Source organism: Vicugna pacos, chromosome 15 (assembly GCF_048564905.1).
Source record: "Vicugna pacos chromosome 15, VicPac4, whole genome shotgun sequence".
In the NCBI taxonomy this organism is placed as follows: domain Eukaryota; kingdom Metazoa; phylum Chordata; class Mammalia; order Artiodactyla; family Camelidae; genus Vicugna; species Vicugna pacos.
In genome coordinates, this window is record NC_133001.1 from 3,303,430 (window position 1) to 3,331,220 (window position 27,791).

General features: G+C 38.2%; 4 pseudogenes across 1 annotated transcript; 3 read left to right on the forward strand and 1 right to left on the reverse strand.

The window, feature by feature from the left end:
- The first annotated feature begins 11,385 nt into the window (after window positions 1–11,385).
- LOC140685980 (elongation factor 1-alpha 1 pseudogene) lies at window positions 11,386–13,664 on the forward strand (annotated as a pseudogene). The gene is made up of 2 exons (XR_012059431.1): window positions 11,386–11,416; window positions 12,179–13,664. The product of XR_012059431.1 is annotated as an elongation factor 1-alpha 1 pseudogene (transcript).
- Window positions 13,665–21,556: 7,892 nt separating this feature from the next.
- LOC140685981 (mitochondrial inner membrane m-AAA protease component AFG3L1-like) lies at window positions 21,557–22,986 on the forward strand (annotated as a pseudogene).
- A 143-nt stretch (window positions 22,987–23,129) lies between these two features.
- LOC140685840 (small ribosomal subunit protein uS5 pseudogene) lies at window positions 23,130–23,791 on the reverse strand (annotated as a pseudogene).
- Window positions 23,792–26,014: 2,223 nt separating this feature from the next.
- On the forward strand, window positions 26,015–26,777 carry LOC140685841 (surfeit locus protein 2-like; annotated as a pseudogene).
- Window positions 26,778–27,791: the final 1,014 nt, after the last annotated feature.

Genomic DNA, 27,791 nt, shown 5'->3' on the forward strand with positions numbered 1-27,791 from the left:
CCCAGCTAAGCTCCTTTACTCCTAGGTCTCTTTATCTGGAACCTTCTGCTGAGATCTTCAGAAACCTCAGCTGAGGCTTCATTATTGGGGAGAAGAGGGTAAAAACTTGAAGAGACTTTTCTCAACTCCGACTCTGTACTCATTACTTTTCCACGCGAACCATTTTCCTTCCCACCCCCAGGGTCCACAAAACTGCAAGAGCCATTTGTTTTGTGGCTCCCTCAACAGTGAAGTGACCTCCCCCCTCTGTGCTGATGCCCCTGGCCCTCTACCAGTATGCCATTCCACGGGGGAAACTAAACGGTGAAGTTGGCACATTCTTTGGCTTTAGCTTCTTCCTTGTATATAAAGTAGGTGATGAAAGGCTTAATTGTTACTTTCACTGTGGGTTCGTTGCTTTCATCAGCTCCCCACAGCTGGCAGCTCACTGTGCTTAGTCTCTCCGGCTCAGCTGAGCTCCTGACAGTCTGTTTACCACAGATGTCCCCATGGCACAGTGTCAAGTCTCTGCTCCTCTCCTCAGGGGGTACAGCCCTGCGTCGGCCCGCAGTCACCTCGGAACGACAGTGACTTGGGCAGGAGTCTGAGCGCTGCTTTCCCCGACCGCACCCGGCTGTTCAGCTCCACTGATTGCTCTGCGTTATTCAAGCAAAAATTGCTCCTGAGACTAAACGAATCAAATTCAGACTACCTTGAAAGGTTAGCTGCCAAGGCAGTAATTCTCTGCTAGGTAGGGAAATGACTAATTAATATTAATCCAATCTAATAATGCGTTGATGTGACATTTCCTTAAGCAATATCTGCATTTTACGAAGGAATTTCCGGAGCTGATGTCTTGCCTTGTTGTTCAAGGTTCTGATATATTCTGAGATATCTCTGGAGGTCCAGAGTCACTTCCCCTTAGCTCGTATCACATAACTGGGGTCCAAATTTGTGTTCTCAGTGTTGTTTTTAATTTTATTCTCAGCGGTTTTGTATTATTAAACAAGAACCATCTATACATGGATGGTAATGTTGGGTAAAGACTGTTTTCCTATCATATGGAAATTGGACTGAAATTCTCATGGTGGCCATTGAGATGATGTTATAGAAAATGAATTCGTAACTCTCTAAAAATGTTTTGCTACCCTAATTTCTACTTTACATTTCTCATGTGTGGAACAAAGATTCCATGTTCTGTATCCCATATATTTGGCTTCTTTTGGTTTGCACTTGCTTGTTTTCGCTTTAAGAATTTTCCACTTTTTATCTATTTATTAATCTGTCCTTTTTATGTACACCCATTTTCATGCTCTATAAAGAATTTAGGCCTTTCATGACACAGTAATGTAATGTGTAGTTAAGTTGTAGCTTCCTAAGAAAATACAGCTTAAATCATGACAATTACAAAGCAACGCTACCAACTTTAACATGTGGAGCAGGAATAGTGTTAAATGTCATATTTTTGATTCTGAGGTGCTAACAGAAGATTTTGATCATGGCCTTGCAGAGATATATATTACTGTTTATGAAAGAATATCTTACTTTTGATAAAATATATCACTGCAGTGGAGACTAGATGGATCATTAGAATTCATTTAAAAATACATAATACTGAAATAAAAGTTCCTGTTAAGACATTATCTTTTCAAAAATGGGCATTTGGGGACAGAAGGTGAAACAAAGTTCCTCCTAATTTGCAAGCTTTGTTTCTGCAAGTACTGAAGTTCAATAAAATATTTGAACTCCTCTTCATTATATTCAGTGTATTGTCACATCCATTATTTTATTTGATCATTATAATCCTGAGATGATGATGGTTATCTACACTGTGGAGACTTAAAAAAAAAATAAAGAAAATGAACTTTATAAAAACTCCTGCCAGAAGTAGGATCCAGTTCTCTAGCTCCTTGTCTCATGCTCCATTTGGCACAGATGTTTAACTATTTCCCAAATCATTTTATATATTGAGGACATTCATCTCTTGTTTTCCAGGTATGTCACTTTTTCCACATAAACATTGCACTATAAAATATATATCTTTATGTATGTTTACATATGTGTGGATGCATGCATAGACTATTTTAATATATGAGAATCATGTGATATGTAGCAAAAAAATATAATTTATACATCTGAGAAGTTTATAATTTACCAAGGATGGGATGGTAGGCTAAAAGAGATGAAAACTTCATTGAAAAAGAAATATCTTATTGACCTTTGCTTTGTAGCTTAGCAGCTTCCAGTTTCTTTTTATGCATGTGTTTACATATATCTGAATATGTGAGTGTCTATGAAATGTAGAAAAGGTATGTATAAATAAAATGATGCTATTAATTCTTTCAAAATTCTTACCACTCCATTCCTTTTCTACCACACACGCACACACACACACACAAGCAAACACACATATTTATACTCAATAAACAGAATGGAGAATAATATTTAGGATAAAAAAATATGTTGTTACCGAATAATAATTTACTCCCTATTCAGTCAAAGCATTAATTGTTTTCAAAGTAATAAAAACTATTCTCAGTAAAGCAAGGAATTAGTAAAGCTGCTGACCACAGACATGTTGCTTAAATAATCCAAACTGGTGGGATAGTTAAAATTAATAACAGAAATTGTGTTTTAAGGAAATTGTGGACAAGTGAAAGTAAACAATGACAATGTATGTGTTTTCTACGTCTCTATCGTAAGACAGATACAAAATTTTTATTTGAAATTTGCTAAAGTAGTTTTTATTATAGTAAAATACACAGAAGAGAAATTTATCATTTTAACCATTTTTCAGTTGTACTAAAATTTTCAGTGGAATTAAGCACATTCACATTGTTAGCCAGATATCAACACCATCCATCTCCAGAAATCTTCATCTTCACAAACCGATCAGCTCTGCACAAGCACAATTCTATTCTCTGTCTCAATGAATTTGACTAAACTAGGCACCTCATGTAAGAGGAATCACTCAGTATTTGTCGCATTGTGTATGCTTATTTCATTTAGCATGAGATCTATGATGTTCATCCATGCTGTAGCATGTATAAAAATTTTATTACTTTTTAAGGATGAATAATATTCCATTGCATGTATATTCCACATTTTGTTTATCAGTGGGCACTTGGATTTTTCTACTTTTTGGCTGCTGTGGAAAATGCTACTATGAACATGGATGTACGCATAGCTGTTCAAATTTCTGCTTCCAACATTTTGGATATATACCTAGGAGTGAAGTTGATGGATTATATGGTAATTCTGGTTAACTTTTTGAGGACTGGTCAAACAGTTTTCCACAGTGGCTGCACCATTTTACATTCCCACCAACAATGTACAAGAGTTCTAATTTCTCCATATCCTTGTCAACATTTGTTCTTTTCTGTTTATTTTAATAAAACACATCCTAATTCATGTGAAGTGTTATCTCATTGTGGTATTGATTTGCATTTCCCTAATAATTAATGATAGTGATAATATTTTCACATGCTTGTTGGTCATCTGTCTGCCTTCTTTGTAGAAACATCCATGAAAGACTGTTGCCCATGTTTAACTGGGTTGTTTGTGTTTGATTGCTTTTTTTTTTTTTTTGGTTGAGTAGTAGTAGTACTTAATTTTTTTTTTGGATATTGATCCCTTATAAGACAGTTACTTTGCAGATATTTTCTCCTATTCCTTGAGTTCTTTTTCATCCTCTTAATGATGTCCTTTGATGTACAAAAGGATTTTTAAAAATTTTGTCAAAACAAATCAATCCATTTTAAAAAATTACTCATGCATTTGGTATAATCATTTCCAAATCCAACGTAATGAAGCTTTATCCTATGTTTTCTCCTAAGTGTTTTACAGTTTCAGCTTTCACATTTAGGTCTTTCATTCATTGTGAGTTAATTTTTGTATATGGTGTAAGGTAAGGGTCTAAACTCATGCTTTTGTATATGAATATCCAACTTTACTAGCACCATTTATTGAAAACACTGTCCTTTACCCATTGAAAGGTTTTGGCACCCTTGTTCAGAATCATTTGACTCTATATCTGAAGGTTTGTTTCTTGGTTCTCTCGTCTACTCTATCAGTCTGTATGTCTTTGTTTTAGTACCACACCGTTTTGATTAGTGTAGCTTTTGTAGCAAGATTTGAAGTCAGGAAGTGTGAGACCTCCAACTTTGTTCTTTTTCAAGATATTATGTGGCATCTCAAGATCCCTTGATATTCTGTATGAATTTTAAGATGTATTTTTCTATTTCTGAAAAATTGTCATTTGAACTGTGACAGGGACTGCACTGAAGTGATAGATTGCATTGGGTATTACTGACATCCTAAAAATACCGTCTTTCAACCATGAACTTGGTGGGGTTTCTTTCCATTTTTTGTGTGTCTTAATTTCCTCCAGCAATGTTTTATAATTTCCAGTGTACAAGTTTGTCACCCCATTCATTGTTTGTTCCTAAGTATTTTATCCTTTTTTATAAGTTATTGCAAATTAAATTGTTTCCTCATTTCCTTTTCAGAATTTTCACTTTGTATGGTTGATAGGAATGCCACTGACTCTTGTGTGTTGGTTTTATATCCCACAGCTTTGCTGAATCTGTCTGTTAGTTCTAACCACTCTTGTTGTGAATCTTTAGGATATTCTACTTATCATCTGTAATTGAAGACAATTTTACTTCTTCCTTTCCAACTTGTGTATCTTTATTCCTTTTTCTGCCTAATTGTTCTGGCTGGAATTTCTGATACTGTATTGAATAAATGGGGCAAATGCAGGTATCCCCATCTTGTTCCTAAACCTAGAAGAAAAACTTCCTTTCTCACCCTGTTGTGTACATGACAGTGTGTGTGTGCTTTCGCTCTGTGGCCTTTGTGATGGTCAGGTGCTATGCTTATGTGGACAATTTCTTGTTTTTTTTTTTTAATCATGAAAGTTTGTTGAATTTTATCAAACACTTTTTCTACATCAATGGAGATGATCATGCTTTCTATTTTTTCTTTAGTTTGTTGATGTGATATATATGTTGATTGCTGACTGATTTTTTTTAAAACTCTATTTTTTCAGTTTTTTTTCTTTTAGAATAGTTTTGGGTTCACAGCAAAATTGAGGGGAAAACACAGAGATTTCCCTCACACATACTCTCCCGTTATCAACATCCCTCACCAGAGTGGTACACTTGGTAGGTTAAGGCCGATGAACCTACACTGACATGTCATAATCACCCAAAACTCATAGTTTACATTTTGGTTCACTTTTGGTGCTGTTCATTCTATTGGTTTAAGCAAATATATAGCAGTATGTACCCCTCATTATGGTGTCATATAGAGTATTTTCACTGCCCTAAAGATCCTTCATGCTCTGCCTGTTTGTCTCCTCCCCCCAGCCCTACTAACCCCTGGCAACCACTGAACTTGTTGCTGTCTTCAAGTTTTGCTCTTTCCAGAATGTCATATAGTTGAAATCATACAGTATGTAGCCTTTTCAGGTGGGCTCCTTTCAGTTAGTAATATGCAGTTAAGATTATTCCATGTCTTCGTGCACCCCAATGTTCATAGCAGCACTATTTACAATAGCCAAGACGTGGAAACAGCCTAAATGTCCACCAACAGATGACTGGATAAAGAAGATGTGGTATGTTTATACAGTGGAAAACTACTCAGCCATAAAAACCACCAACATAACGCCACTTGCAGCAACATGGATGCTCCTGGAGAATGTCATTCTAAGAGAAGTACGCCAGAAAGTGAAAGAAAAATACCATATGAGATTGCTCAAATGTGGAATCTAAAAAACAAACAAACAACAACAAAAAAACAAAGCATAAATACAAAACAAAAATAAACTCACATAGAATACAAACTTGTGGTTGCCAAGGAGGTGGGGGATGGGAAGAGATAGACTGGGATTTCAAAATTGTAGAATAGATAAACAAGATTATACTGTAGAGCACAGGGAAATATACACAAGATCTTATGGTAGCTCACAGAGAAAAAAATGTGACAATGAATATATATATGTTCATGTATAACTGAAAAATTGTGCTCTACACTGGAATTTGACACAACATTGTAAAATGATTATAAATCAATAAAAATGTTAAAAATAAATTATTACTTCTAAAAGGAAAAAAAAGATTATTCCATGTCTTTTCACAGCTTGATAGCTCATTGTTTTTAGTGCTGAATAATATTTCATTATATGGATGTAACACAATTTATTTATCCACTCACCTACTGCAGGACATCTTGATTGCTTTGCAGTTTTGACAATTATACATAAAACTACATAAACATCCATGTGCAAACTTTTGTGTGCACATAATTTTCAAATCTTTTGGATAAATGCCAAGGAGCATAAATACTGGATCATATGTTGAGAGTATATTTAGCTTTGTAAGAAGGCATCAAACTATCATCCAAAGTGGCTGTACCATTTTGCATTCCCACCAGCCACGAAAGAACGTTCCTGTTGTCACATATCCTTGCCAGCATTCAATGTTTTCCATGTTCTAAATTTTAGTCATTTTAATAGTTATGAAGTAGTATCTCATTGTTGCTTTAATTTCCATTTCCCTGATGACATAAGATGTGGAGCACATTTTCATATGCATATTTCATATGCTTATGCCATCACTGTATCTTTGGTAAGATTTCTATTAAGGTCTTTGGCCCATTTTAAATTGGGTTGTTTGTATTCTATTGTTGAGTTTTAAGAGTTCACTGTATGTTTTGTATAAGAGTACTTTATCAGATGTGTCTTCTGCAAATATTTCCATCAAATCTATAGCCTGTCTTCTTGTTCTCCTGACGTTGTCTTTTGTAGAACAGAAGTTTTTAATTTTAATGAATCCACCTTACCGATGATTTCTTTCATGAATCATTACTTTGGTATTGGATCTGAAAGGTCTTGATCATACCTGAGGCCATCTACGTTTTTCTTTCTCATGTTATCTTCTAGGAGTTTTGTAATTTTGCATTTTACATTTCAGTCTGTGATCTATGCTGAGTTAATTTTTGAAAAGGGTATAAGGTGTGTGCCTAGATTAATTTTACTGCGTGTGGATGTACAATTGTTCCAGCACCATTTGTTGAAGACATTGATTCATTTTTATCCCACTTGAGCATAGTATAATTCTTCTAATATGCTGTTAAATTATGTTTGCTAGTACTTTGTTGAGGATTTTCTTGTATCAGTATTCACAAGGCATACTGATGTTCAGCTTCCTTTTCTTCTAGTGTCTTGTTCACGTTTGGTATAGGGTGGTGCTAGCTCATAAAATACATTTGGAAACGTTTTCCACATTCAAGCTTCTGGGACAGAGCTTAAAGAGACAGAATGACTGCAAGTACCGTGATGATATGCTAGATGGGATCCTAGAACAGGAAAAAAAAAACACTCAAAATAAGCACTAAGGAAATCGAATAAAGTATGAACTTTAGTTAGTAGTCATGCATCGATACTGATCAATTACTTGTAACAAACATATTATACTAATGCAATGTGCTAACAGTGGGGAAGAGTGGGTGGGGAGCTATCTGTACTACTCTCTCAACTTTTATGTGTATCTAAACTATTTTAAAATTAAAAATGTATTATAAAATATGTACCTGAAACAATAAGGCAGAAGATGAAATGTGTTGGATCGACTAACTGGCCCTCTTTTCACAAGACTGTTTCAATTTTAACACTGAGAATTCTTCCTCCTGGTAAACTCTTTAAGCCTCAAGTAACCCATTTTAATTGTTCGCCTTAAATGTGACTAAGTGATATCTGAGGTAGCTAGGCCCCTGCGGGCTTTTCATCCCTAAACTTGAATGTATTCATGATTTTCATGTATGATCTTTTGGCACTTGTATGTCTTTACACATTAAGGGTTGCTAGACTTTTTTTTAATCATAAAATATTTTTATATTATTATCCCATGGCCCATGACAACAACTCTGCCACCATGTCTACCTTATTTACGCTCACCTAATCCAGGCAAAAGTTTTAAGTACATTTGCAGAGAAAAGAGTTAGAGACTTATCACTGATAACATATTTTTAAGAATCTATTGTCAGCCACTGCTGTCTTCTGAATCTGCCCAGGGTGGTGGTTTCGTTAAGGACTGCAAAACATGTCACCTGTTGGCAGTATGTTTATGTCTATGGACAATAGGAGAAAAACAAAAACACTCCTTTAGTTTGTATTTTATACCTTTAAATTATTCTTGCTTATAACCCAGCACTTCTTAATGTGAATATTTATTGAATCATTTATTTTATAGATAAAATGAATGAAGTCTCATTTAGCTCTGAAAGCAGCAAATGATTATTGAGTTATTTACTTGTGTCACTGCACTACGAATTCTACTATATTCATGTGTTTAAGCAAATTAAGGAGTTTGTTTCTCTGTTGTCAAAATACTTTTCAGACTTTGTGTATGTGTGTGCGTGTGTATTTCATTAGCATTCAAAAAACTAGCAGCTAGGCGCGCTCGGCGAGCTTAATCAGCAATTACTTAGCTACTGCTTAGTTTTCTAATTTTGAACCTAACAATGAACCTGGGTTTCAGTAATTACTTTTAGTTTACATCAGTCTTTTTTCCCCAATCTTGTCTGCACAATTGAATCACATGGCTATCTTTCAAAAATTTCAGACCAGGACAAATCTTAGATGAAATATATCTCATTCTCTTGGAGTGTAGCAGAGAGATCAATATTTTTTGAAGGTCCACAGACGACTCCAGTGTGCAAGTAAGTTTGAAAACCACTGAGTTACATTCTAAAAAATATATATATTTTTTTACTTTTTAGGACAATTTATATAGTTCCAAATATGTATAGAAAAACTCTGTGGAAAACAGGCTAATACTCTTTTAAATATTGTATTAACAGCCAGAAATATCTTAACATGATTGGCCTCCAATATATTTATCATCTTATTTATTATCAAATGTTATACTATCTATTCCATACTACAGAAGGCTTTCTGTTCCAAAGTGGAAAATTCATTATATTCTTAATGAAAAATTGTGTCCTCTCTATATTCTTATTTTTCTCTTTTGTAATCAGAATTGTGTGGGTACCAATAAGGCAGTTGTTTCTTTTTTTTCCTCCCACTTCTTCCTTTTTTTAAACATTTTTTATTGATTTACAATCATTTTACAATGTTTTGTCAAATTCCAGTGTTCATCACAATTTTTCAGTCATACATGGACATATAAACACTCATTGTCACATTTTTTTCTCTGTGAGCTACCATAAGGGCAATTGTTTCTTAAAACAAGCTCTTACAAGTTAAGGAATGATCTATTTAACTACTCTTGATCTTTGCATTATCTCAGAGTTTAGAAACCATACCAGAGAAACAGCTATGAAATAAAAGTATACAATTTTGTGTTCTCCATTGAGGGACCCTGTTAGTTACAGGAAAAGGAATTAACCATTGTGTCATTTAGAAGTTTTTACAATCAAAAGTTTTATTCCTGGAGGAACTACAAGGCAATCAAATGAAATGCTAACAACAAATTAAATGCTTTATAGGTCAGTCATCCCATTAGGTCTCTTTAGGGAAGCTGTTCTCATATAAAGCAGGCCATAACCTACCTGCATAATGATTCTATCTTAACTGTGCCTTCTGCTCTTTTATGGCATGTTATTTATCCTGATGCATGGCTGATATAGAAGAGATGTAAAGGATGTAAAAGCTTCCATTTTATGGCAGATAAAATTTATGGAATCTAAGCACAGTAAACATATTAAATTAAACATATTAAATCTGACAGTGAGTCTTTAAAAACCATAGCTATGATTTGATATAAAATATATTAAAACTATGCCTTCACAGGCAAAGAAAAGGAGAGGGCTGAAGTAATAATATAGGTAATTTAAGTAATAATATAGGTAATTTGGACCAAAAAGATAAATAAAAACCTTTCTTATGGAAGAAATTAACATTTGGTTGTCTGATTTTTCAACACTGTTCGTCTACACAGCCCGAATGAAATTTGAATTGTTCAACCTATCAGTCCACTTTGCTTACATGCACAAAAACAAATGCAACATTTATAGATTTATCAAATATTTTGGTCGTGCAACTATAGCATATTCTCTGGTGAAAAGAAAATATGCATATTACTTTTACTTACATAATTGGTCTCTCCTGTTAAATTTATTCTGAAATGAGGTAAGAAATAACTGTTATAATAACTAGGTATATACCCTGTGCCCATCTGAACAGATTTCATTTATCTTTGTACCTCTTTTCTCATTTCCTAAATGATATGAGAAGTGTTGATCAGAAGACAGAATAATCAAAATGTACATCTGTTTTATTGGTTCCCACAAACTTTACGTATACCTCATAAAGAAAATTCTATTAATGCAGATACATTTTGCTTTGTATTTCAGGTTTTGCTCATTTTTTTAACTGAAGTGTAGTCAGTTACAATGTGTCAATTTCTGGTGTACAGCATAATGTCCCAGTCATGCATATATATACACATATATTCATTTTCATATTCTTTTTCATTAAAGGCTATTACAAAATATTGAATATAGTTCCCTGTGCTATACAGAAGGAATTTGGTTTTAGCTTTTACTAATTTAATAGAACTTTATAAAATTATGTTGTCCAATGTCATTTTTGCTATAACTTCCATTATTAGTTTTGCTAATGAGTCAGTGATTCTTTAAACCAGATAGACTTCAGCATAAATATTTCAAGATTTTTTTACCTGTGTAGATCTAACATGTACAACTTGAGGATTTTATATACAAATATTGTGAAACGATCAAGCTAATTAACATGTTTCTCACCTCACATAGTTATCTTTCTGTGTCTGTGGTGAGAATATTTAGAATCTAGCCTTTTGGCAAATTTCAATTATATAGCAGAGTATTATTATCTGTAGTCACCATGCTGTACATTAACTCTCCAGACTTATTCCTCTTCTATAACTGAAAACCCCTTAACCAAAATCTCCTCATCTATTTCTCCCCCCAGTCCCTGGTAATAATCATTCTGCTCTCTATGTCTACGAGTTTCACAGTTTTAGATTCCACTTATAAGTGCATATACACAGTATTTGTTTTTCTGTGACTTATTTCACTGTCTCTCAGGTCCATATACGTTGTTGTAAAAGCAGAATTTTCTTCCTTTTAAAGGCTGTATAGTAGTCCACTCCTATATGTATATACTACATATAGTAGTGTGCATGTATATACCACATTTTCTTTATTCATTCATCTGTCAGTGGACATTGAGCTTGTTCCCATACCTAATGTGAAAAGTGATACAATAAACATAAGAATACAGGTATCTCTTTGAGATATTGATTTCAATTCCTTTGGAAAAATAGCCAGGAATGGGAACACTGGGTCATAAAGTAGGGTTGGGTTTTTTTTAATTTTTGAGAAAACTCCATACTGTTTTACAAAATGGATGCACCAATTTATAGTTTCACCAAAAGTATGTGTTTTCTTTTCTCTAAATCCTTACCAGCATTTGTTATATTTTGTGGAGCTTTTTGTAAACAATAGCCATTCTAATAGATGTGAAATGATGCCTAATTGTAGTTTTGATTTGCATTTCCTTGATGATTAGTGCTGTTGAGCAATTTTTAATAAACCTTTTGGCCCTATGCCTATCTTCTTTTGTGAAATATCTATTCAGGTCGCCCATTTTAAAATCAGTATTTGGTGGTGGTTATTGTTGAGTTTTACAAATTTCTCATATATTTTAGATATTAACACCTTCAGGTATTTAATATACAAATATTTTCTTGCATTCCATAGATTATCTTTTCATTTTTAAAATATTTCCTTGACTGTTCAGAAGATTTTAGTTTGATGTAGCCCCACTTGTTTATTTTTACTTTATTGCCTATTCTTTTGATGTCACATCCAAAAAATTCATTGCAAAGACCAAAGTCAAGGAAGTTTTTTGTTATATTTTTCCTAGGAGTTTTATGGTTTCAGTCATTAAACACTGAAGTCTTTAATCATTCTGAGTTGATTTTTGTGTATGGTGTAAGATAAGGCAAGAGTTCAAAGACTTTGAAAAAATTTTTGCATGTGGATACCAGTTTTCCCAAGGACCATTTATTGAAGAGATGATCTTCTCTCTATTATGCACTCTTGGTGCACTTGTTAAAGATTCGTTGACCAAACTTTTTCACAATGGGTTTGCCACCAGGACACAGGTGTCAGGAAAACCACCACTAAATCTAAGCCAAACTGGGAAAGGAGAGGACTCACATCAACATTGTGGTCATCGGACATGTAGATTTGGGCAAGTCTATCACCACCAGCCATCTGATCTACAAATGTGGTGGCATCGACAAGAAAACCATCAAAAAGTTCGAGAAGGAGGCTGCCGAGGTGGGAAAGGGCTCCTTCAAGTATGCCTGGGTCTTGGACAAACTGAAGGCAGAACGTGAGTGCAGTATCACCATTGATACCTCCCTGTGGAAATTCGAGACCAGCAAGTACTACATGACCATCAGTGCTGCCCCAGGACACAGAGACTTTATCAAAAACATGATTGCAGGCATATCTCAGGCTGACTGTGCTGCCTGATTGTGGCTGCTGTTGTCGGTGACTTTGAAGCAGGGATCTCCAAGAATGGGCAGCCCCGTGAGCATGCCCTTCTGGCTCACACTCTGGGTGTGAAACAGCTAATCATTGGTGTTAACAAAATGGATTCCACTGAGCCACCCTACAGCCAGAAGAGAGATGAGGAAATTGTTAAGGAAGTCAGCACATACATTAAGAAAATTGGCTACAACCCTGACACCATAGCATTTGTGCCAATTTCTGGCTGGAATGGTGACAACATGCTGGAGCCAAGTGCTAACATGCCTTGGTTCAAGGGATGGAAAGTCACCTGTAAAGATGGCAATGCCAGTGGAACCATGCTGCTTGAGGCTCTGGATTGCATCCTGCCACCAACTCAGCCAACTGACAAGCCCTCACATCTGCCCCTCCAGGACATCTACAAGAGTGGTGGTATTGGTACTGTCCCTGTGGGTCGAGTGGAGACTGGTGGTCTCAAACCTGGCATGGTGGTCACCTTTGCTCCAGTCAATGTTACAACTGAAGTCAAGTCCGTTGAGATGCACCATGAAGCTTTGAGTGAAGCTCTCCCTGGGGACAATGTGGGCTTCAACATCAAGAACGTTTTTGTCAAGGATGTCCATCGTGGCAACGTGGCTAGTGACAGCAAAAATGATCCACCGATGGAAGCAGCTAGCTTCACAGCTCAGGTGATTATCTTGAACCACCCGGGCCAGATCAGTGCTGGATACGCACCTGTGCTGGATTGTCACACACCTCACATTGCTTGCAAGTTTGCTGAACTGAAGGAGAAGATTGACTGTCATTCTGGGAAAAAGCTGGAAGGTGGCCCCAAGTTCTTGAGATCTGGTGAGGCTGCCATTGTTGACATGGTTCCTGGCAAGCCCATGTGTGTTGAGAGCTTCTCTGACTATCCTCCTCTGGGCCATTTTGCTGTCCATGACATGAGACAGACGGTTGCTGTGGGTGTCACCAAGGCAGTGGACAAGAAGGCAGCTGGAGCTGGCAAGGTCACCAAGTCCGCCCAGAAAGCTCAGAACGCTAAATGAGTATTATCCCCAGTACCTGCCGCCCCAGTCTTAATCAGTGGTGGGAGAACGGTCTCAGAACTGTTTGTCTCAATTGGCCATTTAAGTTTAATCGTAAAACCTTCAGAAGGAAAGGAGAATGTTTTGGGGACCATTTGTTTCTTCTGTGTGTGCGGCAGTTTTAAGTTATTAGTTTTTTAAATCAGTACTTTTTAATGGAAACAACTTGACCAAAAATCTATCACAGAATTTTGAGATCCATTAAAATAAAGTTTAATGAGAAAAAAAAAAGATTAGTTGACCATATGTGTGTGAGATTTTTTTCTTGACTACTTTTTTCCTTTGGTCTATGTGTGTGTGTTTATACCAGTACTAAGCTGTTTTGATTACTATAATTATTACCATGTAATATTATTTGAAGTAAGGAAGTTTGCTATCTCCAGCTTTTGTCTTCTTTCTTAAGATTGCATTGGCTATTTAGAATCACTTGTGGTTTCATTTAAAATTTAGAATTTTTTTTACTATTTCTATGAAAAATGCCACTAGAATTTTGATAAGGCTGCATTAAATCTGTAGATGCCTTTGGGTAGTATAGACATTTTCACAATAATAATTTGTCCAATTCATCATCATGAATATATTTCTATTTTCTTGTAAATTCTTCAGTTTCTCTCATCAATGTCTTATAGTTTTCAGTGTACAGACTGTTCACCTTCTTGATTGAATTTATTTCTGTTTTATTGTTTCTGATGTTACTGTAAATGAGATTTCTTTTTATAATGGTTTATTGTTAGTGCACAGAAAAACAACTGAATTTTATATATTGATATAGTTAGTATTCTTCAACATTACTGAATTTGTTGATCAGTTCTAATAGCTTAATAGTAGTTTTTTTTTTTAGGGAATTCAACATTTATAATCAGTCATCTGCAAACAGAGACAACTTTACTTCTTACATTATAATTTGTATGCCTTTTAAAAAATTGCCTAAATTTCTCTGGCTGGGAATTCAGGTACTATTTTGAATAGAAATGTCAGGAGTAAGGATCTTTGTCCTGTTCCTAATCTTAGATGATGAGCTTTGTTGGGTAAAGTAGTGCTTGTTAGTAAGTTTTTTTTTTCTCTTTGAACACTTTGAGTATATCATCCCATTATTTTCTGATAAGCAAGGTTTGGGCTGAGAAATTCATTTATTAGTCTTTTGGATATACCCTTTTATGTGACAAGTTGCTTTTCTCTTGTTGCACAAAATTCTCTGTCTTTAATTTTCTTTGTCTTTAACTTTTGACATGTGATGTATCTGAAAAATTTTTGATGTACAGTCTATTTGGGGTTCTTTGGGCACAATGGATTTGGATGGTCATTTCCTTCCCCAGATGTGGGTAGTTTTCTGTTATTATTTCTTTAAATAATTTCTCTGACCCTGTCTATTTCTCTTAGACAAAGGTGCAGCATTTTGATTTTTAATGAATTTTCTAATCTTGCTTTTTGTTAGTAATTGAAAAGTAACTGGAGTATCTATTGACTTTCCTTTTTAGCTTTATTTAGGCTTTTTTTCCCCCCTTAGGGAATTCTATTAAATGCATGTAAGTTAAAATCTCTAACTGTTCTGGTGGACCCTGACAAAGAGTTTTGGAGAGAACAATGAAAGTCTTAGGTATGTACAGAATGCAATATTACATCTTCTCATGTGTCCATTGTTTTGTTCATTTTGCTTAACTGAAATTAGTGGGGTTTTGATACTTCAACTGACATTAACTGTCTTGAAATATCATGTATGTGAAACTTTTGAAAATTGTAAAGCACTATATACAATTTAAAGAATCTTTCATTCAATAAAAAAGTTTTAAAAAATAAAGTATTGAAATTCTAATTAGTTTTGAATGGTCTGAAAGGTTCTTCAGTGTGGGTGGAGCTTATCTGGGTATTTGCAGGTAAGCCCAAATACAAGCAAATAAATTGTCACATATTTATTACTACTTAATTTATTAAATTAAAAATTGGTTGAGCCTACAATATAATTGTTTTCTTTTCTCTGCTGTTTACAGTAATATAATGCCCTGAGCTTATTTATTTGGTCAAGGGCTAATTGATTTAACAGGCTTGGGATATCAATCTTAGATTATGTAACCCTAAACAATAAATAATCTTGGAGAAATATTCTTGGGATATCAAACCTATGGAGAATAATTTTGTCCTGTTTTAAGAATGTTAAACATAATGCAGTGTTTTATGTAACAGTGAAATCTAATCCCGTATCTCCCGAACCCTAATTAAGAAGTTTTGAACAAGTAACTTTTTCTATGTGCCTTGGTTCCTCCATTAGTAAAAAGAGGTAACATAATAACATCTAGATTATTGGCCCGACATGAAGGTTATAGAATATAATATATGCAAATTTTGTATCACAGAACTTAGCAAAGAGTCAAATTTCAATTATATTAAATATTATTAGTCTAAACCATTATAACAATTTGCTAAGAGATTAATAAATGAATGCTGAACCACTGTGACAGCAGCAACTTTTCTCCTTTTTCTGTAGGAGGTACCCTTAATATTCTAGGATAGTGTTTTTCTACCATAACTGTACATAAGAATCACCTGGGGAGAGTAAACATACTCCTTAGACCATTCCTTGAGATAGTCTGATACAATTCATCTGGGGATGAGGCAAGATCTTCAGAATTGTTTAAAATTCCCCAGATAATTGCAATGTGCAGTCAAGATTCAGAACCACTCCTGTAAAGAATCAGAAACCCCATATGTTAAGGACAGTCTGCTTATAAAAATTATTGATCATGAGAGTTTAAATGCAGTTTTTTAGATGAAATGGACAATCTCAACTGCACATTCATGTAACGAAGTGGACATTTCACAGTAACAGATTTAGCACTGTGATTTCATCTGCTTACGTTCAACTCTAAAAGCTCTAAAAGGCATATTAATAAGTCCTAATACTGGGGCATTAATTTAATGAACTGAAAGAGGAGACTTGCATTCAGAACTGAGATGGTAATTGAACCTAGCGAACAGCACAGTATCTCCATGACAGTAAGCATTATTTTTCTCAACTTGTGATCCTATAACACTCAGGAAGATAGATAATTACACACACACACACACACACACACACACACACACACACATTTTATATTTTATATAGTGGGGACAGCTATTTCTCTGCCCTGGTTTCAGCAGAAATGTGTAACTCATTCTTTCAATTCTAGAATATGATACTTTGTTTTATTTTTAAATAAGCAAGAGATCACTTAAACCCTTTCCTCAAAGTAAAGAACAGTCTCTCTCTAAAGATAAATTTTTAAACATTGTTGCCAACTTTCAAATAGAAATTTGTTCCAACTTCTGGCCATTAATTTCTTAAACCCTTAGGGGTCCAGTCTCATAGAACTCCATTACAACATTTCCCTTGAAAGAATATTTTTGGTTTTTTGAAAGTGTGAGTTCCCTGAACAGTCATTTCACAGAGGATGTCCCTGTGGGCCCAAGCATGGGAAGGCAGCTTTTTCAGTGAGTTTTTCTATTACACACACATTATACTGGTGAGCGTGCTATTCCATTTTGTCTTGAATTTTAAAGGAAAACATTATCCTCAACTTTTATATTATTAGATGACTAGTTGTTTTCAATCAGTTAGCTATTTTTTTAACTTAACAGACTGTTCCAAATTTCACATGAAGACTCATTAATGCAAACAATACAATATCTCCATGAGATATTGCAGCTCATGAAATCACATTAACTATAAAATTAAAACTTATACCTATTACGGTAAAGGCAAGTTTTAGTGGTGGCAAAACCAGTAACCAGTTCTTTCCCTTTAGAGTAGTTTAGTTTGGCTACATATTGAGAAGAAATATGAAACTATTTAGTTCCTTTACTTATTTCAAAGAAGGTATCAGTGTTCTCACTCAAAAAAAAAAAAGATAATTATTCATAGTTGAGTATTAGACATGTGCAAGTAATTCTACATGCTGATTATATTGACTATTTGGAGACACAGAAAGCTAATGAAATGGTCAGTGTGACCAGCGTGTAGCAGGGGAAACTCTCAACTCCCTGGGGGTGAGAAAACGAACAGTTCTATCCCACATAACCTGAATATTTCACACAGCTGACAAGTCTCAGAGCACTTACCTAGATGTGAATCACTTATACTGAGAAATTCACACACTGAGAAGTATTTCTTCCACTACACCTATGCAACACTGTAACTTTTCTGTTTTCAGTGGAATAATCTTGTTCACAGAAGATCAAGTGATCAAGGGATCATTCACTATCAGTGTTTTAAATATCAGCTTTCAAAGGCAAGGATTTTGTGTATACTAAATATAGAGACTAGCTGTTTCAAATGGTTTCCAGGTAGGTTGTCCATATTAGCAATGTTTTTTGTTAATTGCAGCTGCAATACACTTTATGTTTTAATTCAGTTCTGCTGCTATCTTAGGTTACAGTTTAGGTCCAGTATATATCTTAGAATTATCCCCCTCACAATGTGGCCAAAATTATAATGCAAGGGTCTCAGAATCAGAGGATAGCACTCAGGGGAAAAAATGTTTATTCTTTTTCCTCACAAGTAGTCTTTAAGTGTTTATTAAACGATGTTTTAGTTTGGCTTATCACTAATCAAACTTCTGTGTCTCCTACAAGAGGCACTGGTTATTTTCTCATCTTCTTCTTGTGTTTTCTTTCAGTCTTTTACTCAAGCTTGATTCTAATAATTTAACCAGGATTATACACTTAATTGTGACTATCTCTGGAGAAAATATCATTAATTTCTTGTAATTCCTATAGAAAATGTTCATAGTTTGTTCCTTTCCAAACAGACTTACTGATAATAGCTTATTGAAGGAAACTGAATCAGAGAGCATTAAGATCCTTAATATTGTTTACAAACTTACAGGAAACTTTTTTTTTCTGCTACAACCTCACCCACCATGATTGGTAACATTTAGCTTGAAGTTACATCAATTGTTCTTAGTCCACACCTGACAGAACAACTTATAATTCAATCTATCTGTACTTGTTCATTTTCCAACTAAGAACTGTAAAAAGGGTCAGTAACGTCAGTTGCATATTTTCACTGAAGTCATCTGCAGCTGTGAGCTGTTTTATGATCCTGCTATAGAATAGCCTCTAAAATCTATTAAAGTTTCAAAGGCAAAGAAAGAGTTGGGATTGATTTTCCTCAGGTCATTCAAATGTCTCCTCTATATTAAAATCATAGTTCTGATCTATTATCCCAAGTTATGTCAGTTAAGGATTTTTAAATCCTATGTATTTATTCACAAATTATTTGTAGTACATATTCAACCTTAAAAAATGTCTCGTAAATGCATGGTGGATTTCTTTCTCTCTCCATCTCTTCTCCCCCTCTTTTTCTTCTTTCCTCCCTTCCTTCTTTCTTCCCTCCTTCTATTTCTCCCTCCTTTCCAAATTATTTTTTAATTAGTGGAATGGAATATATTTAAAGGTGAACTATTTTGGTCCTTTCTTTCTAATACACAATTAAAAATAAAGTTGCCTATTTTTACAAAAATACTGAATGGAATTTTGAATATGATCTTATTGAATATAAAGATCAGTTTAAGAAGAGTTTATGTCTTAACTAAATTGAGTTTTCCAATGCACTAACAAGTAATATATCATTACCTCAATCCTCTTTAATTGTTCTCATCAGTATTTTCCCATATTTTTGAAAACTTTATATTTTCATAGCAGGGTTAGGGTTACTAAAAAAATTGAGAATACACAGTGATTTCACATATACCCCCTGCACCCGCACATTCATAGCTTCCATTATCAACAGCACTCATCAAGGTGATATTTCAAGATGTTGACACAGGGGAAATCAACCTCCACTCTGCCACAAAGGTCAATAGCTGGACAGCGATCCACAAACTACAACAGCTCTGTGGAAGGTCCAGTGTTCATTTAACAAACTTTTAACAACTCAGTGGTACAATAACAAGGACAACAAAAAATAACAGTACAAGAAGAGAAGGAAGACAATTTTATTTTACCTGCACTATCCCACTCCCCAACTGAGACACTGCAAGAAAGTCACACTTTTGTGTCACCCAACCGAGACTGGCAAAGCTGAGACATAGAGATAACTAGGAACAAAGAGGAAAATGAGGGACTATCAATAACAGCTATGCAGTGGGGGTGACCACAGTTAACAGTGACTTACCTTGCACACAAATACAGCAGACTTCACCTCTGAAGAAGCTAACAGCCAGCTCAGCCACCATGATTTCACCAGCTTTTGCCCCACAGAAGTATTTGCATTTGCAGGCACTAGCCACCTGCGTCCCTCTCTGCTCCCTCCGCCCAAGCCCTGCTGGAAGCAGGAGCCACAACAGCAGCCAGCCAAGGCCTTGCAGTTGTGCAGCCCGAACCCCGACACTTGACGGCCTGCTCCACTAGACCCATGATAACAGCATGATTCATTGTATTCCTACCTGCAGATCAAAGTCAATCTATAAAGCTTGAAACACTTGACTGCTGCTTCAAACGCATAGTCACCTACACAAGTTTATAGGATCATGAAGAAAAGGGAAACATCACAAAAGAATACAGTAAATATCCAGTAACTGGCCTCAGAAAAATGGAATTGCTTGACAAAGAATTCAAAATAAGTGTTCTAAAGATGCTCAGAGAGCTACAAGAGAACACAGAAAAACAACATACAATACTAAAGAAAGTCATCAAATCACAGGAGAAGAGAACAAACAAATAAAGGAACAGACAAGAACTGAAAAAACAACCAGGAATCAATTAACAAAATGACAATTAAGTGCATGCTATCAATAACTTCTGTAGTGTAAATGGACTGAGTGTGCCAATCAAAAGACATAGAGCGGCTGACTAGATAAGGAAATAAGACCAACATGTATGCACCCTATAAAAGATGCACTTTAGATCTAAGAAAACATACAGACCAGAAGTGACAGGGTTGAAAAAATATATTCTATACAAATGGAAATGAAAAGAAAGCATAGCAATACTTGTATCAGACTTGAAAACAAAGACAGCAATGAGAGACAGCGAAGGGCACTACATCATAATAAAGGGGTCAGTCAACAAGAGGATGTAACACTTGTGAACACTTAATGCACCAAACACAGAATCACTTAAATATATAAGCGAACAGTAACAGAAATAAAGGGACAAACAGCAATACAATAATAACACCCTACCTACATCAATGAATGGATCATTCAGAAATAAGTCAATAAGGAAACACTGACCTTAAATGATAAGTGAGATCAGATGCACTTGATATATACAGAAGATTTAATCAAAACAGCAGAATATACCATTTTTCAAGTGCACATGGACCATTCTATCGGGTACATCACATGTTCAGTCATAAAACAAGTCTCAATAAATTTAAGAAGACTGACATCACACCAGGCACCTTTTCCGACAATAACAGTGTGAAATTAGAAATCATTAATGAGTGGAAAACTGGAAGAAACATAAACAAGTGGAGAACACATGCTTCTAAAGTACCAATGGGCCAATGAACGAAGCAAAGAGGAAATAACACAATACGTTGAGAAAAATGAAAATGCAATGACAATATTTGAAAAGCTATGGGACACAACGAAGCAGATTGAAAAGGGAAGTTCACAGTGATACAGGTTTACCCCAGGAAGCAAGAAAAATCTTGAATAAGCAATCTAAACTTAAAGACATAGAAAAAAAGGAAAAACAAAGCCAAAGTTAGTAGAAGAAAAATAGTAATAAAAATCAGAGTGGAATTAAATGAAATATATACTAAAAAACCATAGGGAAGATCAATGAAACTAAGAGCTTGTTCCTTGAAAATGTAGATAAAATTTATAAACTTTTAGCCAGATGCATCAAAGAAAAAAGAGAGAGAGAGAGAGAAACAGAGGCCAAACAAATAATATCAGAATTAAAAATTTAAAAGTTACAATCGGCCCGAGCGGCGCGAGGTCAGGGGTGGGGATGTCGCCATGGCTGGCGGCGGGCGGCAGGGCAGCAGGGCGGTGGCCGGGCCACTCGCCGTGCTGTGGCGATGCGGCGGTGGCCCACGAGGCGGCAGGACGGCCAGGCTTGAGGGCTCTCAGAACCTCCCGGCAGGAGCCAGTGAACTGAAGGATGCTGGGCCTGGAGCAAATGGAGGCAGGAGAGGAGGGAAATGGGGTGACTTTGCCTGGTGGAAATGGATGCAGAGGGTGTGTGTGTCTTGAGAACCAGTCCCAGCAGCCTGTCATCCTCCCAAGGAAGCAGTCACCCCAAGTTCAGACTTTGTGCAGCTTTTCTGCTGTTTTGGAGCAACTGATTCAGAGACTCCAAGCAATGGTTTTAATTTGTAAAAACATGGAGATTTCTGTCTCAATTTTTAAAGCCCCAGGAGAGGTGCCCTGGGATGACAATGCTGTCCGCAGTCTGGCCGTTTTAGGGGCAGGTGTTGCCATGGAATTTTTCTACTCCTATTTTTGAGATGCTGGGAAAGAAGTCAGCTGGAAGCACTTGGTGCGGTATCACCTGGCGAGAGGTCGGGTGGACTGGCTGGAAGTCATGACCAGTTTACCCCTGGGACATCATCCGAGCTCTTTCTTGCGAAGCCTGGTGCCCACCATTCTCCTGGTGGGCATCCTCCTCTGTACCCTGAGGAGGGGCCGATGGGGGCTGGGCGTGGAGGGAGCCTCTTCAGTGTTGGTGAGACCACAGCCAGGGTTGTCAGGAACAACATCTGTGTGTGGTTTGCAGACATGGCCAGTTGCTAAGAGGCCAAGTTGGAGATCATGGAGTTTGTGAAGTTCCTGAAGAATCCCAAGCAGTATCAGGACCTTGGAGCCAAAATTCCAAAGGGAGCCATGCTCACAGGTCCTCCTGGTGCTGGCAAAACTCTTCTTGCCAAGGTGACTGGGGGAGGCCAGCGTGCCTGTCATCACTGTGAACGGGTCACAGTTCCTGGAAATGTTCCTGTGCGTTGGGCCAGCTCGGGTTTGTGACATGTATGCAATGGCCTGAAAAAACTGTACCTTATTCATTGTATCTTATTCATTGATGAAATTGATACAAGTGGCAGGAAACGAGGCCACAGGCCCTTTGAGGCCAGAGCGAGCAGGAGAAAACCCTAAACCAGATTCTGGTGGAGATGGATGGGTTCAACTCAACCACCAATGTCGTGGTGCTGGCCGGCACCAACCGGCCCAATGTTCTCGACACGGCCCTGACGTGACCTGGCCAGTTTGACCACCAGATTTATGTTGGCCCCCGTGACATCAAAGGCAGGTCCTCTGTTTTCAAGGTCCACTTGCGTCCACTCAAGTTGGATGAGAGCCTCAGCAGGGACGCCCTGGCAAGGAAGCTGGCGGTCCTCACTCCAGGCTTCACAGGACAAGTGCATAAAACCATAATTACAAGTCTGTGTTAGGCACATGATGTAAAAAGATGTAACCTGAGACAGCGTCAACATAAAGCTGGAAGGAGATGTGTAGGAGCAGAACGTTTGTATTATTATTATTATTATTATTATTAATTAGCAGGCTTCGTTCACTTTATTTTTTGCATATAAAACTACGTGGTGGCCACAGCTGGAGCCTGGGTCCTCTGCACAGAAACTCTGATGTGGGTCTTTATGAGATGGTCAGTGAATTCCTGACAGGGAGACTTGGTGAACACAGTCTCTTTCCAAAGATCGGGGTGAGATAGCTGTAGGTCTTGGAGATGGCATGGAAGGTGGCCATGGCGAAGTTGCCCAGCGTGGCAGTGCAGCCCCTGGCAGAATTGTAGCAGTCACCAATACCAGCCATCATCAGTAGCTTCTTGGGCACCGGGGCTGAAACAATGCCAGTGCCCCTGGGTGCAGGGATGAGGCGCACCAGCACAGAACCACAGCGGCCAGTCACCTTGCAAGGAACGTGTGGGGCTTGCCAATCTTGTTCCCCGAGTAGCCTCTGCACAGGGACGATGGAGAGCTTGGCCAGGATGATGGCTCCCCCAGATGGCTGTGGCTACCTCCTTGGAGTACTTAACACCCAAACCGACATGTCCATTGTAATCCCCAGTGGCGACAGGTGCCTTGAACCGGGTCCGCTGGCCAGCACGGGTCTGCTTTTGCACAGGCATAATCTTCAAAACCTCATCCTTCAGGGATGCCCCCAAGAAAAAGTCAACGATCTCAGATTCCTTGATGGGCAGGAGAAGAGACAGATCTCCTCCAGGGACTTGATATTCATGTCCTTCGCCAAGCGGCCCAGCTTGGTGACAGGGAGCCACTCCTTGCCCTCTGCCTTGCCTCCGCGAGCTCTGCGGCCCTGACCGCGACCGTGGCCCCAGCCCCGGACGCTGCTGCCGAAACCTCTGAGAAAGCCACCATGGCCTCCCATCCCAGGGCCCCCGTTCCCAGGGCCCCCGGGGCCTCCGGGCCCTCCCGCAGCACAGGCTCATCCGCCATTTGGTGTTCTCTCAGAAAGAAAGCCGCTTGTGTATTACTAAAGCTAGAGATGGGAAAGCTGATCTTAAAACTCACGTGGAACTGCCAGGGGACCAAAGAGCCAATACCATCTCGTTAAAGAGCAGAGTTGAAAGACTCACACTTCCTTTGTTCAGAACTTCCTGTGAAACTCCAGTAACCAGAACAGGCACGGGGTGGACATAGACCACCAGGATGAAACTGAGAGGCCAGATAAGAGTCTGTATGTCTTTGGTCAGTTGTTTCTGTCAAGAGTGTAAGGACCACTTGATGGGAAAGAACAGTCTATTCGACCAAAGGTGCTTGGACAGTGATCTCCACAAGCAAAGACGGAAACTGGACCTTAGGCTGTATACAGAGGTCAAGTCAAAGTGGTTAAGAGGCCTAAGTTTTGGAGCTAAAACTATAAAGGTCTTAGAAGAAAACAAGGGAGAAGGTCTCCGTGGCCTTGGATTTGTCAGTGGCTTCTTAAACCACAAGCAGCAAGTGAAAGAGCAAATTGCACTTCCTGAAAATTAAAGTCTTTTGTGTATCAAGGGACACTATTGAGGGAATGAAAAGACAGCCTACAGAATGGAAGAAAATATTTGGAAATTAGGCATCTGGTAAGGGCCTAAAATCCAGAATTTGCAAAGTACCCAATTTAAAAGTGGGCAAAGGATTTGAATAGACATTTTTCCAAAGAAGAAATACAAATAGCCACAAAGGACATGAGAAGATGCTAGTGTTGTTAGTCATTAGGAAAACACATGTCAAAACCACAAGATACCACTTCACACCCTCCAGGATGGCCATGAAAGACAGACAGATGGAAGAGCTGGCAGGGTGTAGGCAGGTGGGAACCCTCCTTGTTGGTGGAACGTAAAATCGTGTGTCTGTGCAGGTCAGCATGGCAGTCCTTCAAGAAGCAAAATACAGCAGCTGCGTGACCCCTGTTCCACTTGGGCATCTACCTAAGAGAACTGAAATCATTTTTCCACACAAAGACTGGTACATGGGCATTCACAGCAGCGTTATTCATAAGGTGGATACCACCAGTGTCCATCAGGGCATGACCTGCAGATGCAGAGGACCAACAGTACCGCACCGTTTTGTACAAGGGACTTGCGTGTCCATGGATTTTGGTGTCTCTCTGTGGATACCTTGGGACAGCTGTACTTGGAACGTTGCTCAGCCGTAGAAAGGACTGAAGTACTGACTGGCGCTGCGATGTTGGAGGAACCTCAGTATTTTGCAGGTGAAAGAAACAGACACAAAAAACTACACACTGTATGATTCCTTTTCTGTGAAACGTCCACAGATGGAAAGTAGATCAGTGGTTGGGGGGGGTGGGTATGAGAATTAACCATATAAGTGCCGGAAATGTCTGGAATGAGATTAGGACAGTAGTTGCACATCTTGATAAATTTACTAAAAGTCTTTGAAATGGACCCTTAAAATGAATAGATTTTACATTAAATAAGTTATTCCTCAATACATTTTTGAACAACATAAGTTACAATTGACACCACAAAAATCAAGAATCATAAAAGATCACTACAAAAAATTATATGCCAACAAATTAAACATCCTAGAAGTGGATAAATTCCTACAAACATATAACCTCCCATGACAGAATCAGAAAATAATAGAAAATCTGAAGAGATGAATCACTAGTAATGAAATTGAATCTAATCAAAAAACTCCCAACAAATAAGATCCAAGTTCAAACATCTTCACACGTGAATTCTATCAAACATTTTAAAAAGAATAACTATCTTTCTGAAAATACTCCAAAAATTGAAGTGCAAGAAAAGCTTCCAACTCATTCTATGAAATCACTATCAACCTGATACCAAAACCAGACAAGGACATCATAACAAGAGAAAATTACAGGTCAACACCCCTTATGGACATAGATTCAAAAATCCTCTGCAAAATTTTAGCAAACTGAATTCAACAATATATTAAAAGGGGGCTCGGCTTCCAGCCCCGCGCCCGAGGAGCCATGGGCGAGCCGCCGCGGGACGGGCGGGCCTTCCCGCGCGAGCACCGGAGCCTGCGCCTGGAGCCCCGCGCAGGTGCGCTCCGACGGGCCCCGAGCTGCCCTGCCGCCTGCCCGAGTTCCAGGTCTACACCCGCGGCAAGAAGTACCGGCGGCTGATCCGAGCCTCCGCCGCCTTCGACTACGCGGAGTTCGAGCCGCACATAGTGCCCAGCACGAAGAACCCGCACCAGCTGTTGTGCAAACTCACCCTGCGGCACATCAGCAAGTCCCGGAGCACGTGCTGGGGCACACCCAGGGCCGGCGGTACCCGGGGGCTCTGCAGAAATATGAGTGTCAGAAGCAGGGTGTGGAGTACGTGCCCACCTGCCTCCTGCACAAAAGGAGGAGGAGGGAGGACCAGCTGGATGGGGGCGGGCCACCTCGCCCTAGAGAAGCCTTCTTGGAACCCGCGTCCAGTGATGATGGCGCAGCCCCAAATGACACTAACGACAGCATGACAGACCTGTACCCACCCGAGCTGTTTACCAAAAAGGACCTGGCAGGGACTGAGCATGGGGACAGCACCAATGACTTTCTGACGCATAATGAGGATGAGACGCCAAGGTGCCTGAGAGAGAAGGGCCTTGGAGACAGAGCAGAGGGGGAACTGGACCGGAAACTGGTCCTCAACCGCGGGAAGAAGCAGTCCAGCTCATTGAAAAAGAAGTTCAAGAGTCCTCACCGCAAACCTAAGCGCTTCAGCTCTTTCAAACAGTCGGGTTAATAAAAGGTTGCTGGAGAAAACACATCCGCGAGCCTTCTGAGAATCCTCCGGGTGTCTCCCGTGTTCTTCAAGCCGCCTGCCACGCGTCCTCAGAAGTGCGGGGGGGGTCCCCAGAGCTGCTACTTCCACTCCTGGTTTGCCGCCCCCCAAAGCAGGGCTGGGGGTCTGTCCCACGGACGTCAGTGTCTTACCGCCACACCGAGGAAGCGGCAGCGACCCCAAGGGAAGAGTTCTGTCTGCATGTGGTCTTCGGTGAAGCCTAGAGGGAACACCTGGCTCACTGCGGCCCTGAGGAGAGCCCTGGCCAGGTTCCAACTGGCTGGACAACACCAGAGGTCACACTGCATACACCAAATGCCATTATTTATTTTGGTGTGTCTCCAAAAATCTAAATGTCTTCAAACACAACTAAGATATAAAATACAGCATAAAATGAGATTTATACCTAGTCCCCACATAAAGAAAAAAAAAACCAATGTATTAAGAGGGTTATAAACCATGATCAATTAAAATTCATTCCAGGGATGCAAGAATGACTCAACATCATAAATCAATCAACACGATCCACCATGTTAACAAAACAAAGAATAAAATTTATATGATTATCTTAATAGATATAAAAAAGGTTTTGACTAAATTTAATATCCGTTTGTGATTAAAAAAAAACTTTCCACAAAGTGTGTATAGAGGGAACATACTTCAAAATAATAAAAGTTATATCTGACAAACCCACAGTTAACATCATACTCAATGGTAAAATGCTGAAATCTTTCCAAGATCAGAAACAAGACAAGATGCCCATTCTTGCTACTTTTATTCAACATGGAATTTTAAGTCCTAGACACAGTAATCAGATGATAAAAAGAGATAAACAAACATATTGGAAAGGAAGAAGAAAAATTGTCACTATTTGCAGATGACATGATACTATAAATAGAAAACCCTAGAGACTGCACCAAAAACCTATTAGAACTAAAACATGGATTCAGTAAAACTGCAGTATACAAAGTAAAT